General features: G+C 43.1%; 1 protein-coding gene across 1 annotated transcript in view; it reads left to right on the plus strand.

Moving 5' to 3' along the window:
- LOC140588989 (protein NLRC3-like) overlaps positions 1 to 16,386 on the plus strand; it is an 83,701-nt gene that overhangs the window by 40,596 nt on the left and 26,719 nt on the right. The window lies entirely within an intron of this gene.

The raw sequence follows: 16,386 nt of genomic DNA on the forward strand, positions 1-16,386 counted from the left end.
CCCAAAAGTCTATAAAGCTGTGATCTGTTGACTCTGGGAGAACAGTCTTGATTCAACATGATTACAGACCAGCTGTTATCTTCTCTTCAGGTTCATACTCACTGTGACTGAGTCCACAGCTCAATCTCTCAACTCCTGCAGCTCCTTCTCTCTCATCTGGATTCTCTGCTGAAATTTTTTTCTGTGTTTCACCCATATCTTTCTACATGTAGCAAAAAAGATGACTGAACAAGTTTCTTCTGTTAACAGAGGTTATATTTTAATCATCCTGTCCAGGATGGACCCCAGCCTTCTGCCCTATGTTGCCTGGCAAAGGTTCCAGGTCCCCATGACCCTGATCCAGATAAATGGTAAGAAGATGGATGGATATTCTTAATTAAATGATTTATTGACTAACTGGGCAAACACCCTTTGACTCTGGTAGTCTGGCTGCAGAATTCTGTAGCAACTGGAGACGAGCAAAGAAAGAACTGTTCAGTGCAGCCAATAGAAAGGTCCAGACGAAATGCAATAAAACGTGTATGACTAGATCTGTCATGGACCGCTCCGAGGAAGCCCCTATGACATCACGCGGGGCTTCCCTTCCACGCCCTTGGCGTATCCCAAGAAGGGAGTCTAGCAGCGGCTGGAATGCTCCCTCCCCGCCTGCCCCGGGAACCGGTAGAACCGGTAACTGTACACCTCCCTCTGTCAGCTGAGTTCCATTGGGGCTAATGAGCAATCATACTTATTTTCTTCTGGCACGCCAGCCAGACGTGAGATCTTCCGCATCCTATTGAGAGCTCGAGCAGTTCTGTCCCATTACACCCTTTACCTGTCTGTACCTCTGTCTGCCTGTTTCCCTGACCCTGTTCTGCCCTTCCGATGATGAATCTAGTATTGACAAAGATCGCCTGAATACCCGCCTATCCCCGGATCCTGAGCCCTACCCTGTCCCTTGATTGCTGACGAAGATCGCCTGACCACTGCCCGTAACTCGAACACGATTCCTGGATTTTGGTTTTCTGTCTCGATTGCAAGCAGGATATTAAAGCCCTTTCACCTGCCTGATCCACAGCAGTGTCCTCTTTATTTGCACGACCCCCTCCGTGACAAAATCTGTATCTTTATAGAAAAGTATTCCTCTAACTTTCACAATATTTCTCAGTTGATAAAAGCTAGACTGGACCAGAGGCGGACAGAGTACACAGGTTCATTACTTGAGTAAAAGTACAGATACCCCTTGCTAAATTTTACTCAAGTACAAGTAAAAGTACTACAGTTAGATGTCTACTTAAGTAAAAGTACTGAAGTACTTGTTTTTAAAAGCACTTGAGTATCAAGAGTACAAGAGTACACTTTCTAAATATTGCATTACTACTGCCACAGTGCTTACATATATGTACAGAAACGTCCTACATGGAGTTATGAAAAATGTTAATGTTAATACCTTGGAGAATGTAAAAGGAATTGAAAGTAAAATCAAGTCATTTTCATCTTTTTACCATGTTGCTTTATTTAACATTTCTCACTTGCCCACAAGGCAATAGCACAACAATGGCAACGCTCTGACAAACCTCTGCTAGAGTTTTAATGGATTTTTTGCACCCACATTTGAACCTGACTGTGTTAAACACACCGCATACTCAAGAACATCAAAGCAAATGCTCAGCTTACATTAATGTGTAATATCAGAAAAGATACTCATCATGTAGTCTACATAGCAGTATTATTAATTATGAAGTGCTGGTTGTTCATAATTTTCCAATGGCTCCAGACTAACTTTTTAAATTTACTGGTGCAGCTAACTTTAATTTACGCGAACCAGCAAAGTATTTAGGTGCTTCTGACATTCTAACAAGTGCTGCAATATTAGGTCAGGCAAATACAAGACTTTGGGTAGCATATCTCTCATGTATTTAAATACAATTGTAGGCTACAGCAATTTTTTATGGTATAACAAGACAGGTATAAGTACACTCAAGAGCGTTCCCCCACTTGAATAGGCATTTAAGCCTTACAGTTCAACAAACACTATTGTAATCCTGTCTAGGCCAGCTGAACTGTTATTTTTTATTTATTTTTTTTAAAAAGCCAAATAGCCCCTGTAGGGCTAGCTCTAGTTATGTTACGTTCGCGGTTTAGGCGAGCAGGCAGGTAGGCGAAAGGAGCCGGACTGACGGGTGAAACGGGGTTTATTTGTAGGAACCAGGAGCACACGGGGAACACTGACCACTACACATAACAATACAATGACGGATCTGGGAAACCGAGGGAGATGCGGACTAATATGCACAGGACCAGTCAAACATAACAGGACACAGGTGATCACAATGGGGAATAAACACTAGGTAATGAGGTGGGCGTGGCACACAGAAGGATCGTACGGAGCCGGGCTTGACAAGTTATTCGCTCTGGTGAAATAAGTGAGCTGAAATGCCCTGCTTGCAACTAGCATAGCCTACGACTGAACTTATTAGGCTTTTACATTTTTTTTATGGTAAAAAGATGTTTTGTACTCGAGCTCAGACTAGAAAACATACATTATATGCTCTCTCTATTTGTCAGGGGCATGTCAAAACATGAATCTGAAAGGACTTCAGTTGATTATCTATGTTACACGATTAGCTTGCCTTGGCTTATGTTAATTATTGTTAGGCCAAACTTAGCCATCTAAGTGGTTAGCTACAGCTGGCAAATTGGCGGGTGTATGTGGCTTCGACTACCCAAACGTAACCGAGAATGTAAAAAGCTGCATTATCGCAGCTAGCCAATCATTTTGTGCACTTTTCTGTAGCTAGAATCTTGCTTAGAAATGTAAGGAATTTATTTCAATGTACATACCTTGACATGCTTCCGCAAGTTGGAGGATGAATTTTTGTAGGCGGTGATGAAATTCCGTTTTGGTAAACACAGCAAACACTTGAAGCGAAAACTATCATTAACTTGTTCAGAAATTTGAAATAGTTTGGCGAGGTGGGGCCACGGGTTGGCACATTCCCGGGATGGACCTGTTGCGTCTTCATCCATTATTTCGTCCATGGTTACGTCTCTTATCTAAATCATCTGACCATGGAGTTGACTTTGGCGGAAAGCTGAAGGTGATTGCTGATAGGCTGTCCCAATCAGTGGCGCCTGCACAATCCAATCGCGTTTGAGAGGGAAACAACAAATTGAGGGTTTCTGAGATTTTTCTTTTTTCCTTTTTTTTTAAAAGAAGTAATGGGTACTCACGCTTTTGGATGGAAATGTAGCGGAGTAAAGAGTACAATATTTGCCTCTCAAATGTACTTGAGTAAAGTCATGAGTACTCCCCAAAAACGATACTCGAGTAAAGTACAGATCCCTCAAAATTGTACTTAAGTACTGTAGTCAAGTAAATGTACTCCGTTACTGTCCGGCTCTGGTTATCATCATTGTTTACATCGCACCGAGGCTAACGCGGCGCAGGCATATGACGTCATCAGCTCTGCGACCGCGCACCTCCTGACCCACAGTCCGAATGCGTTTATGACCGTCACAGGAGACTTCAATCACACAAACCTCTCCACTCTTCTACCCACATCCAAGCAATATGTTGATTGCAAAACCAGAGACAGTAAAACACTGGACCTGCTCTATGCCAGTGCTACTGAGGCATACAGCCCCATCTCTCTCCCTCCCCTGGGCAGGGCTGACCACAACATTGTCCACCTCCGGCCTATTTACTAACCTGCTGTCCAAAGGCAACCTGCAGTCGTGAAAACTGTTACGGGACGGACAAGGGAGACTGAGGAGACTCTGCAAAGATGCTTTGAGTCGACAGACTGGGATGTTCTCTGCAGTTCCCATGGGGACAATATAGACAATCTGACAGACTGCATCACAGAATACATTAACTTCTGTGTGGACTCTGTTATTCCCTAAAAAACTGTTCGTTGCTTCCCCAACAATAAACCCTGGGTAACCAAAGACATCAAAGCCACACTCAACAAGAAGAAGAGAGCTTTCAGAAACGGTGACAAAGAGGTGCTGAGACTGGTACAGAGGGAGCTGAAATCGAAGATTGCAGAGGGGAAAGACTCCTACAGGAGGAAGCTGGAGTGTAAACTGCAAGAAAACAGCTCCAGGGTGGTGTGGAATGGAATGGGGGCCGTTACTGGCCTGAAACAAAAGAGAGGTGCTGGGATGGATGGAGACGTGGAATGTGCAAACAACCTAAATCTGCACTTTGATAGGTTTGATTCCCCTACGTCTTCTCTCCCCACACTCAGCTCTTCTCACCATTTCCATTCCCCTCCCCCCTCTCCTGCCCCCACAGCCTGTCTCTCTCTGTCCCTCTCAGCAGATGACATCAGAAGGGAACTGACTCCATCCCAGTAAAGCTGCGGGTCCTGATGGCATCAGGCCCAGGGCCCTCAGGTGCTGTGCTGCCCAGCTGTGTGGAGTTTTACATCTGATCTTCAACATGAGTCTGAGACTGCAGAGGGTCCCGTCACTCTGGAACACATCCTGTCTGGTTCCTGTCCCCAAAAAGACCCATCCTTTGACCCCCAGTGACTACAGGCCAGTGGCTCTGACTTCACACATCATGAAAGCGCTGGAGAGACTTCTCCTGAAACATCTGCGCCTGCTGGTGGAGATTTGGCTGGACCCCCTACAGTTTGCTTACCGGCCCCGTATCGGCGTGGAGGACGCCATCAATTGGAACGTTACAAATCAACGTTCTTTGAACGTTGTAATAATAATGAAATTGAGGTGGAAAGAACGTTGCAGGAACATTATGCTAACCTTAAGATAACGTTCCAGCAACGTTAAGCAAACTGGACATTTCCACCTTTCTAGAACATTTCAAATCACGTTCCCACAACCGAAACAGAACGTTTGGAAAACGTTGTGATACCACCACATAAGTTGCAGGATTCCCTTGGTATATACAGTAAGGCAGGATGCAAAATTAAAGTAGTGATTCACCGGGATATCCTAAATATGTTTACCCATTTTGATGGTAAAGTAATAGCCCTAAAACACTAAAACTGGTTCCTTTTCTGTTATCCTTGGGGGGGGGGGGGGGTAGCGATCAGCTGACAGAGCAGCTGTCAAACCCCATCAGAGTCAGCTGATTGAATGGTCAGAATGACGTCCCCGGTTTTGAATGGGATAAAAGAGGGAAGAAGACCGCTAAAAAGGGGGGGGGTAAAACAGGGAGTCTATGGGGGACCTGTTAAAGAAAAACTCCTATAAACATCTTTGCAAAGAATATGAACGTGCACGGACTTACCGGAGCCACAGGACTCAACCATCCAGAGCTGTGTTAAGCCGGTGAGACGTTTTTTTTTATTTTCATTTTTGTGGAACTTTTTCCATTCGTTGAAGGTTTCGTTTTCTTTTTTCTTTTGGATTTTTTTTGCAGAGCACAGGATCTACTTGTATACGGTTTATATGGACTGGTTTTGTGAGTTTTTTTCTTGTATTTTTTGTCGCGGAGTATTTTTTCTGGATTTGATTTGTTTTCTTTTTCTTTTCGCTGCTTCGCTGCGTTTGTGAAGATCATGGGTTGTGCTGTGAAAGCGCATCGAGAGCGCGCACGGATACTGGATACTGCATGTGTGTGCGCGCTCGTATGAGACTTTGGGTCCGAGAGACAGTCATTGTGTGCGGGTGAAAAGTGGAGTATTTGGGTTTGGGGAGAAATATATCTGTTGGAAAACTGTTACCCGTTTGTTTATTGGTGTTTTCTCTTTGGTCTCTTTGATAAAAGCTATCACTGTTTACTGTTCAATCGTTCCCGTTTATTTATGGTAATAATTCATAGCGGATTGTTACACGTTCTCAGAACATAACTTTGTTAGCTGGGCATCTACCTGCTGGACCAGGCTTATTCTCATTTGGACATTGTTGGGAACACTGTGAGGGTCGTGTTATTTGACTTCTCCTGTGCTTTTAACACAATCAGACCATCACTGCTGGGGAATAAACTCAGACATGCAGGTGGATGCCCCACTGGTAGCTTGTATTACGGATCTAACCAATCGACCACAGCAGGTCCGGCTGAAGAGCTGCCGCTCTGATAGCATCCTGAGCTGCACGGGAGCACCGCAGGGAACTGTCCTATCACCCTTCCTCTTCACCCTCTACACGTCTGATTTCAGGTACAGGTCCCCCCCCCCACACACACACACCCCGCACATGCCCGCATTCCAAAGTCATCAATCCATCATTAATTATTGATACAGGTATCTTCCATTTATGGTGTGAAGATCTTGACCAATTTGTTCACAGTGAACGAGTCCCTTGGGCCTCATTCTCATTTTGAATGAACTGGTGGATGAGTGGATGAACATGAGCATCTGTCATTCACCCACTGACTCACCAACTCAGTCCACTCCTTCAGCATGAAGTGAATGACAAATTTTCTCCCATTTTAGACAAGATAAGACGTCTCATTCCTAAGATGGTGCCAGTGTGTGTGGCCAGCCGTCTTCCATGATTAGCTCATGTTGGTGTTTGTTTGTATCATGCTTTTTGCTGGAAATGTTTGCTCCTTACTGGTATATAATCGCCAAGCTCTTTTTGATATTCGTTCTGCTACAAAATGCCGGATTAAAAACATTAACATCAGACACGGTGACCTTCCTCTGTTTTACTAGGAGTACCCAATCATCTACGCCGTATTCAGACTTCGCCACCTCGGAGAAGGAGGCGTAGGTGTCGCGGGAGACGGAGTGGATCTGTGGTAAAACTGAAACTGAAATCTCACCTGGCATTAAATCTGTGGTTTTTCACCTTTGACGATACCAAGAAACACGGACTGGCTGTTCACCGCTGTGTGGTCTGGTGTTCGCCGGAGTCACTCTTTATGTGGCTGGTATCTGCTGTAAGGCATGAAAACGTGACCTTGGTTCCACGATTCTGCTCACCATACTTCTGGACAGGAGGAGCAAACCCCCATCATCTACAAACCATAAGTCAGGCTCCAGAGACGGGAAACAATGTGGCCTCGACAAAAATGGCACTGGTCAATGCGAGATCGATAACAAATATGAATTTTGTATTTAATGACGTTTTTTCAGTCAAACAGCCTGGGTGTATTATTTCACACCGAAACCTGGATGAACATGTGTGAATCAAGTGCCTTCTACGATCTTTTACCACCAGACTGCACTATTTTTAGCTCCCCGACATCTACTGGTTGAGGAGGAGTAGCAGCTACGGTTTTTAAAGAGAACTTTTATTGTAAACAGTTATCAGCAGTTTTATATTACAATTTCGAGGTTATTATGTTTGAACTTGGCCGCCTAAATCTAGTATTTATTGCTGTGATTTACCGGCCACAAAAATATAATAAGGACTTCATTAGTGACTTTTCTAACTTTCTGACTTATTTTATGGCAAAATATGACCGGGTTTTGATTCTGGGTGATCTTAACATACATATTTGCTGCTCGCCTAAGCCGCTTCCTGAATCTTACTGAATCTTCTGACCTGTAATAGGTCTGTAATAGATCCTACTCAAGAACATGGCCATACTTTAGACCTTGTACCATCATATGGTCTGTCTGTTTTTAATATGGCAGTTTGTGAGGCTGATTTCTCTGATCATTCCCCCATTCTGTTCGAAAGTTATCTTCCGTGTGATGCCCCTAAGTCTTGTGGGGGCTCCCAGTGTTTCCGACAGATGAAGCCTTCTACTGCTACAAAATGTTTAACTTTAATGATGCTGTTGGGCCGTGATCAGGGTTTATTCACTGTACCGATACGGAAGAGCTAACTTCACTTTTGTACTCCTGTCATGCCCTGATTGTTCCGATCCTCCAGTGTGCCACGCCCCCTCACTTACCTTGTGTGGAATCCTCTTGTTATCAGCCGTTTCTAGTTTTGTTAATTGTTGTTTTGTATTTAAGTGCGTTTCTGTGAATGTTTCTCCAGTCCAGTCATTGACGTTGCTTCTCTGTTTCGTGCTCCTGAGTGTATCGTACCATGAATAAACCTCACATTCCCCCAGCTCCCTGGACTCCTGATCCTGTTTCCCCGCTCTGTGCCTGCGATACGTGACAACTCCACTTGCCAGGATATTTTGGATGTCATTGACCCTCTTAAAGTCCTTCCTTCTAAGCCAAAATTGAAGCTGTGGCTGAACAATATTACTCAAGCTGCTCAATGAAATTATAGGAAGGCAGAGCGCAAGTGGTGGAAAGACAGGTTGTAAGTGTCTCTATATATCTTGAAAGAAAGCTGGTACTATTATCAAAGTACTGTTAAAGCTGAGAAGACTAAATACCTGTCAAGCATTGTAAGGAAAAACCCAAACAACACTGGAGCTCTTTGTTCTGTTATTAACAAGCAGGTGTATCCATGTCACATGTGAGGGACCGAGTGTAAAAAGCAGGAGGAGTCACAGGAATAATTAGAAAAAAATAGGGTAATTTAACAAATATTAAATGCTGAGTGGTTTTTTCTGACATAATGACATAATGGGCTTGGATTGGCAATATTATGAATGAAATGTGCTTCATTTGGATGCACCCCACCCCCTCCCCTTTCGACAGGTTGTGTGTGAGACTTCAGCACAGCAGCAGCTAGCAGGCGCACCGAGGGTCCTCGCGCTCACTTCCCGCATATATGTGTGTGATAGAATTTAGGAATCATAATGTCTGGTGCTTTTGTGTTTGTTTTTATTTTGTATTATTTTGCGAGCTGGTTATTAGATGCCGCTCCAGCCAGCCAGAGAATCCCCCGCCGCCCCGCCCCTCTCCACCCTGTACGGCAAGCAGCAGGCGCACCTCGCAAATGGAGGGCGCCCTTACTCCCCGCAAATGGGAAATAGAAAACCGATCGGTGCCCATGCAATCCCAAAAATGCACTGGCATGATGTCGGGGCAGCATGGGCGGGCGGAAAAAAAATAAAAAATTGCCGATGCCCATGATCCACGATGCCACCCTGGGCAATGGCCCATATCACCCATATCGAAAACCACCACTGATTGCACTCACCTACCTGTTTGTACTGCCTCTAGTCTCCCCTACTTTTGCTAATTGCACATTTAATTTGCCTGTGATGCCTTCCCTGTATGCCCTTCTGCCTGTGATGCCTTCCCTGTATGCCCTTCTGCCTGTGATGCCTTCCCTGTTTGCCCTTCTGCCTGTGATGCCTTCCCTGTTTGCCCTTCTGCCTGTGATGCCTTCCCTGTACGCCCTTCTGCCTCTGACGCCTTCCCTGTACGCCCTTCTGCCTCTGACGCCTTCCCTGTACGCCCTTCTGCCTCTGACGCCTTCCCTGTACGCCCTTCTGCCTCTGACGCCTTCCCTGTACGCCCTTCTGCCTCTGACGCCTTCCCTGTACGCCCTTCTGCCTGTCACGCCTTCCCTGTACGCCCTTCTGCCTGTCACGCCTTCCCTGTACGCCCTTCTGCCTGTCATGCCTTCCCTTTATGCCCTGCAGCTGTACCACTGTTCTTCCTGGCATCTGAAGCAGCTCCACCACTTGCCTGTCATCACCTCTCTGCCCCCTGCTTTGTGTCTCAAATGTTAAGACTGGGAAAATGTGAACTGGGACTTTTACCCTCCCTGCCAGCCCCTGGAGGATGGGCTCCCCCTCTGAGTCTTGTTAGGGTTAGGGCTTCCTCTGCTGCCCCCTGGAGGATGGGCTCCCCCTCTGAGTCTGGTTCCTCCCAATGTTTCTTCCTTCTAGGGAGTTTTTCCTTTGCCACTGTCACGTCTGGCTTGCACACTGGGGGCTTTGGGTGGGGATGCTGTAAAGCGCTTTGCGACAATGTAATATTGTGAGAACGTGCTATACAAATAAATTGAATTGAACTGAATATTCAAAAAAGGACCGTGAATGACCTGAAGATTTCTCAACCCACATTGTGCTGCGAAGTGTTCATTCCCAGTCAAAATGCCACATTTACTGATTCCGCTTGAACACATTACACATTTGTGGTAGTCGGTACAAGCAACAATTAAACGATCAGATGACTTGAGGTGAAACCACTGCCTACAAATGACACAAGATGTACTCTGTACTCTGGTTCAGCCTTACTGTCACACCCCGCATATCAAAATTTAAAGCCTTCTGAGCTGCACAAACCTGTAAAACAGGGGCAAAGTTTGAAAGTGCAGCCGTCTGATAAATAAATGTGGGCAAACACAGAACAGAGTCCAACACTTTAGCTTGACGTATGTAGCCTGTGATGGGCCCTCAATAGCTTCCATATGTAGCCTGTGATGGGCCCTCAATAGCTTCCGCACTGAGCCAGGTAAAACTACAATTGTATTAATGAAAAAAATGACCAGTGACTTTGTTGCTTTATTGTATATAATTGTACTGTATGTAAGTTTGTTTTTGCGAAGGTTTCTTATACAGTGTATGTTGTAGTGTTGTAATCAGTTAACAAAATTACAAAAGTATTTATTTGCAAAATACATTATAAAGGCTGTGATGGTGGTCTGCTAATAAAATAGAAATTCAATATAGTCTTTAAATTGACTGTTGAGAGGTGAACCTTGAAAGTGGCTGTTGGATGAATGTTAAAAATATAACTATGACAATTGTTGTAATATTCCTGTATATGTGTGTGTGTGTGTGTGTGTATTTGTGTGTATGTATACATAAATATGGCTATTAGGAATGTCACTAATGAAATATTAATCTGAAGTGGCTGCAAGGAAAAAGTGAAAATCTTTATGACCAGATATGTCGGAGAGAAATTTGGTGATTATTGGTTGCTGTTGTGGTACATTAAACCACAATAAGCTTTTTCACGCTAAGCGGTTTAGAATGTCCCTGAAGCAGCCGTAGGGCGGCGGAAAATGTGAAAAGTGAATCGTAAGTAAGGTTGTGTGATAATGATTTATGTGTGTTATTGATTTAAGTGTCACTGCAGAACCGCGTTTTATATGTACAAGTATAACGCAAAATGCGCGTCATGACAGAATTAGGTGGCGGCGGGAGCTTGTCCCCTTTCTCTTATTGTTACTTGTTATTAAGTCGCATGGATAATATCCCCAAAAATCCTACGCCGGGCCACTGAGTCCGTGTCCATTTCTGCTTAGACCGCTCCCGCGTTTGATACGCAGCATTTCCAGTTTGAATATGAAAGTAAAAGTATTTTAATGCTGGACTCTCCAGTTTAAGAAACGCGGAAAAGATTCTGTATTGCAAGGTAAGATTTTAGTCAACAGATAAAACTTATACTCCCAAATATAGCTTATTTTGTTATATTATATATATTAGAGCGGATGCTATATACTGTTTCTCAAACCAGTCCTGGGAGAACCTATACATATGTGTGTGTGTGTGTGTGTGTGTGTGTGTGTGTGTATACACACGCAGCTATATATAGCGGCCGCACCTGTTGCATGAAGTACCTACTAGATATTATGCATGTATGTCACTATTTACCCTTCGTGTTCATAGAGACCCCAGCATCAGTCATCTGGTCTAGATCGGCACAAAAATGGAGGGAGCTGCTTCTGAAATGACCCCCCCTGTGGAGTGTAAAACAAAGAGAACTGAGAGGTAAGACAGAACCTGTGTGTTTGTACGGCTTTACACACGGTAATAAAAAAATAAACGTTCCAGCATTCTCGAAAGAGCGAGAAATCAGTCTTAACGTAATTCACTTCCTCGAGACTTAACTGATTCAGGTCCGTGGGGTAGATGATTTATGTTTACCAGTTACTACATTTATGAAATTTAATTTCCTTCAAGAATTTACATTTAATTGTACTCCCTGGACGCCGTCCTCTGCTGCCACCTAGCGCTGATTCTTAAATTTTTCACATCTTCGGGGCGCGAGGTGATTTTCTGAATATGATAAAATGAAGTTCATAGTTTCGGTCATTTATATAATATCAAGCAACAACAGACAAGTCTAGCAACGAAGGCTGAAACAATGATACTATACCTTTCATATTGAGATCTCCATTTTATGAGATACTTTATTTCACATTAAAGCTAAATGTAAACAAGCATGTTTGCATCAAGAGCTTCACAGCATATCAAAGTACATGAAGACAGAGCAGAAGGTTAAACAGCTGAAGATTTAATGTGACCCTGTCCATATTATATGGATTATATTTATATAATGAGGATCTTTCCTCTCACTGCCCTTAGTGTCCTGATGGAGAGAGCAGACTCACCTGTACCCAGCTGTGTTTCCATGAAGAGTGACAGGTCAATGGACAAACCAATCCGCTTCAGAGAAGGACCTATTCCTACAGATCAAAGGTAAATATACATTTAAACATTGTTTTAAACACTCAGACTCCCAGTCAAAAGACATACAGGCAAACACAAGCTACAAGAAAAAAAACTTAAATTTTTTTTAAACTTTTGCAAATCCTATTGTCTTTGAAAATGTAAACAAGTTTTGTCTGTCTTCTGTATAAATCACGTCTGAGGTAAAAGGATGAGGATTACTGTAAAGACTGACTTCTTTCAAGCTGTCGCATGTCACTGCTTCTCTTATACTGTCATAAGCAAGCTGATGTCAGGAAGCCGCCCTAATGAAATAAGCTCAGAATGTGGATGGCAGTTACATCTATTTAAATAAAAATATAATGGTAGGATATTTGTGTTTTATTCACAGGGACGGAGTGAATAGATGTAATTCACATCCACATAAAGGAGACTTATCATCCATCTTCAAGGTGTGCATTTATTACTCAAGTATATTTTCTTAAATTTCATCTAAATTGACATATATCTTCTACAGATGTGTAATAAGTAGTTCATCCTATCAAAGAGATGATATTTACAACTAATCCTGCATTCCATTTACCTCGGAAGTCGGAGCTGGGAATGACGTCACACCCAAGTTAACCTCGTTCCAGTACAGCAAGTCGGAAAGCCATTTAGCAAAACCAGGGACCTGTTTCAAAAAGCAGGATTTCTTGCTTAGCCAGATATCTTCTTGTATTTAATGTGCCTCAGTTTAAATGGCCTTCATCTTCATTCACTTATATTTAGCTCAGAGTACATTAAATTCCGACTTCAGTTGAAATTTCCCACTAGGAACTCTGAATTTCCAAGTTACAAGTTGCATTGAGACTGATATTTCAACCCCTGTATTAGCTTAGTCATATCATCGTGTTTTGTTTGTCTCATCTGCCGGCCCCTGGAGGATGGGCTCCCCCTTTGGGTCTGGTTCCTCCCAAGGTTTCTTCCTCTTAGGGAGTTTTTCCTTGCCACCGTTGCCTTTGGCTTACTCAATGGGGGGTCCTTACGAGGCAGAAATGTAAAGCGCATTGAGACAATGTAATGTTGTGATAATGCGCTATATAAATAAAATTGCATTGCAAATGGAATACAGCATAATTCACAAATAAAGTTATAAAAAAAAACGTGCCAGGAGTGATAATAATTAAACTGTAACTGTTCATTTCAGTTACTGGAGGAAAAAGCTCAAACATTTCTGAAGGATGAGCTGATGAAGTTGAAAAGGTACCTGGAACAGAATGACCCAGAATGCTCTGAGCCTCAGCTGGAGGAGGACAATGACCTGGACAGTGATGGTCAGATGCAGAAGACCTGTGGTAGAGAGGGAGCTCTGAAGATCACACTGTACATCCTGAGGACCATGGAGCAAAATGATCTCGCTGACATGCTGGAGAAGAGTAAGAGCTGTACCTCATTCAGTGTGTGTTTGATTTACTGCAGAAAAGAGTTTTATGAAAAAATGTGTGTTACATTTCAGTTTATCATTTATTTAATTTGATTTAATTTGGCCTAAATGAGTAAAAAATGTTTTTTGAAAAGTACTCATTTTATTTCAGGGGATCTTTTGTCGCAGTATCAACGCACAATAAAATGTAATCTGAAGAAGAAATTTGAGTATGTATTTGAAGGGAAAGCTAAGGAAGGACAGCCAACACTTCTCAAAGAGTTTTACACAGAACTCTACATAACTGAAGGGGGAGCTGGAGGAGTCAATGATGAACATGAAGTGAGACAGATTGAAACAGCATCCAAGAAAAGGGTAACAGAAGATACTACAGGCAGGTGCAATGATATATTTAAACCCTTACATGGGCGTGTGACACCTATCAGAACTGTACTCACTAAAGGGGTCGCAGGTATCGGGAAAACAGTCTCTGTGCAGAAAGTTATTCTTGACTGGACAGAAGGAAAAGCAAACCAGGACATTCACTTCATATTTGCTCTTCCTTTCCGGGACCTGAATTTGATTAAGGATGAATACAGTCTGATTGGTCTGCTTCACCACTTTGTCCCAGAACTGAAATCGCTTGAATCCACTGAGCTGTGTAGCTACAAAGTTTTGTTGATCTTTGATGGTCTGGATGAATGTCGCCTTCCTCTAGATTTTCAGAACAATGAGAGCTGGTTTGATGTAACAAAGAAAACATCTCTGGATGTCCTGTTGACTAACCTCATCAAGGGGAATCTGCTTCCATCCGCTCTCCTCTGGATAACGTCCCGACCAGCAGCAGCCAATCAGATACCTCCTGTGTGCCTCCACAGGGTGACAGAGATACGAGGGTTCAGTGATTCCCAGAAGGAGGAGTATTTCAGGAAGAGATTTAGTTATCAGGGTCTGGCCAGCAGGATTATCACACATGTGAAATCATCAAGGACCCTCTTCATCATGTGCCACATACCTGTGTTCTGCTGGATTTCAGCCACTGTCCTTGAAATGTTTCTTAGTGAGACTGACAAGGGAGAAATTCCAAGGACTCTGACTGAAATGTACACACACTTCCTGATCTTTCAGGCGAGTTTAAAAAAGGACAAGTATAAGAAAAACTATGAAACCAAGCTTAAGGAATACAGCAAGGAATTTCTTTTGAAACTTGGTAAACTGGCTTTTGACAACCTTGAGAAAGGCAATCTCATATTTTATGAGCAAGATTTGATTGGGAATAACATTGATGTCACTGAAGCTTCAGTTTACTCTGGTGTGTGCACAGAAGTCTTTAAGGAGGAATATGGATTGTATCAGGAGAAGGTGTACTGCTTTGTGCATCTGAGCATCCAGGAGTATCTCGCTGCTTTATATGTGTTTCTGTCAAACTCATCAGCTGACCTGCTGAAGACTGCAGTGGATCAGGCATTAAAGAGCAAGAATGGACACTTGGACCTCTACCTCCGCTTCCTCCTTGGTCTCTCAACAGACTCCAGTAAGATTCTGTTACAAAGGCTACTGGGCCAGAAAAGAACTCTGTTACAAAAACTACTGGGAGAGACTAGACCCAGCTCATATAACATTAAGGAAACGGCCCAGTACATCAAGGAGAAAATACAGGAGAATTTATCTCCAGAAAGGACCATCAACCTGTTCCACTGTCTGAATGAACTGGGTGACAATTCTCTAACAGAGGAAGTACAAAGATACCTGAGTTCAGGAAGCCTTTCAGCAGCAGACCTCTCACCTGCACAGTGGTCAGCTCTGGCCTTTGTGTTACTGATGTCAGATAAGGAGCTGGATGTGTTTGATCTGAAGAAATACATCAGATCAGATGAGGGTCTTCAGAGGCTGCTGCCTGTGATCAAGAAATCTAGGACAGCTCTGTAAGTGATCTTACATACGTCTGTTGCTAAAGAAGTACAGATGTTATTCATGATACTGCTTTTATATCTTATCAGAACAATTAGGGTGTATTTATATGGACACCAAGAAATTCTTTTTCATTCTGGATACTGCAGGATTTGTATATTTTTTAACATTCTTAGTGTGGCGTGTGGTTCAGCTCTGTGTCTGTGGTCAGAAGGTCACCGGTTTAATATCTGGCCGGCAGAGTGATGCTGGTTTTGGGCCCTTGAGCAAGGCCCTTACCCCCCAGCTTCAGGGGGCTGGATGCTGGCCAACCCTGAGCTCTGACCTGTATGTGTGTGTCAGAGAGAGCAAGATCAGAGAGGCAACAGCAGTATTTTACCAGGGGGACGAATAAAGTTTCACTATTTCATCCCGATCTGACAGGATTGGTAATTGTGTGATTAATGTTTTGGAAATTTAACAGGTTCTCAGATACAGCAAACAGAAAATAAGGATTTCAGTCATGATGTCAGCAAATCAAAAGTCATATAAAAAATTATAATTAAAATAAATTAAGCTCTTCTTGACATTAAAACCCCCATAAACATGTACACTTACACACATCCTAGGCAGGAACTGAACCCAAAACCCTAGATCCCCTGGGTCGGCTGTAGTGCTGATCACTGAGCCCCAGTGCTGCTCAGAGCTTTATAAAAATACTTATGCATATATTACAGAGTCTCAGGGTCATTAAAAAGCAGGTTCGTCTCGGCCGGGGAGTATCAAGTGAAAACTATTTGTGTTTCTGACTAGGACAAGGAAACAACAAAATAACTGATATTTCAGCTATATGCTGCATGTCTTATTGTACTTAAAAATGTTTATTTAGATTTTTTATTTGATATACCTGTGTGTGTCGTGTATGTATTTA

Source organism: Paramormyrops kingsleyae, chromosome 4 (assembly GCF_048594095.1).
Source record: "Paramormyrops kingsleyae isolate MSU_618 chromosome 4, PKINGS_0.4, whole genome shotgun sequence".
NCBI classification, from domain to species: domain Eukaryota; kingdom Metazoa; phylum Chordata; class Actinopteri; order Osteoglossiformes; family Mormyridae; genus Paramormyrops; species Paramormyrops kingsleyae.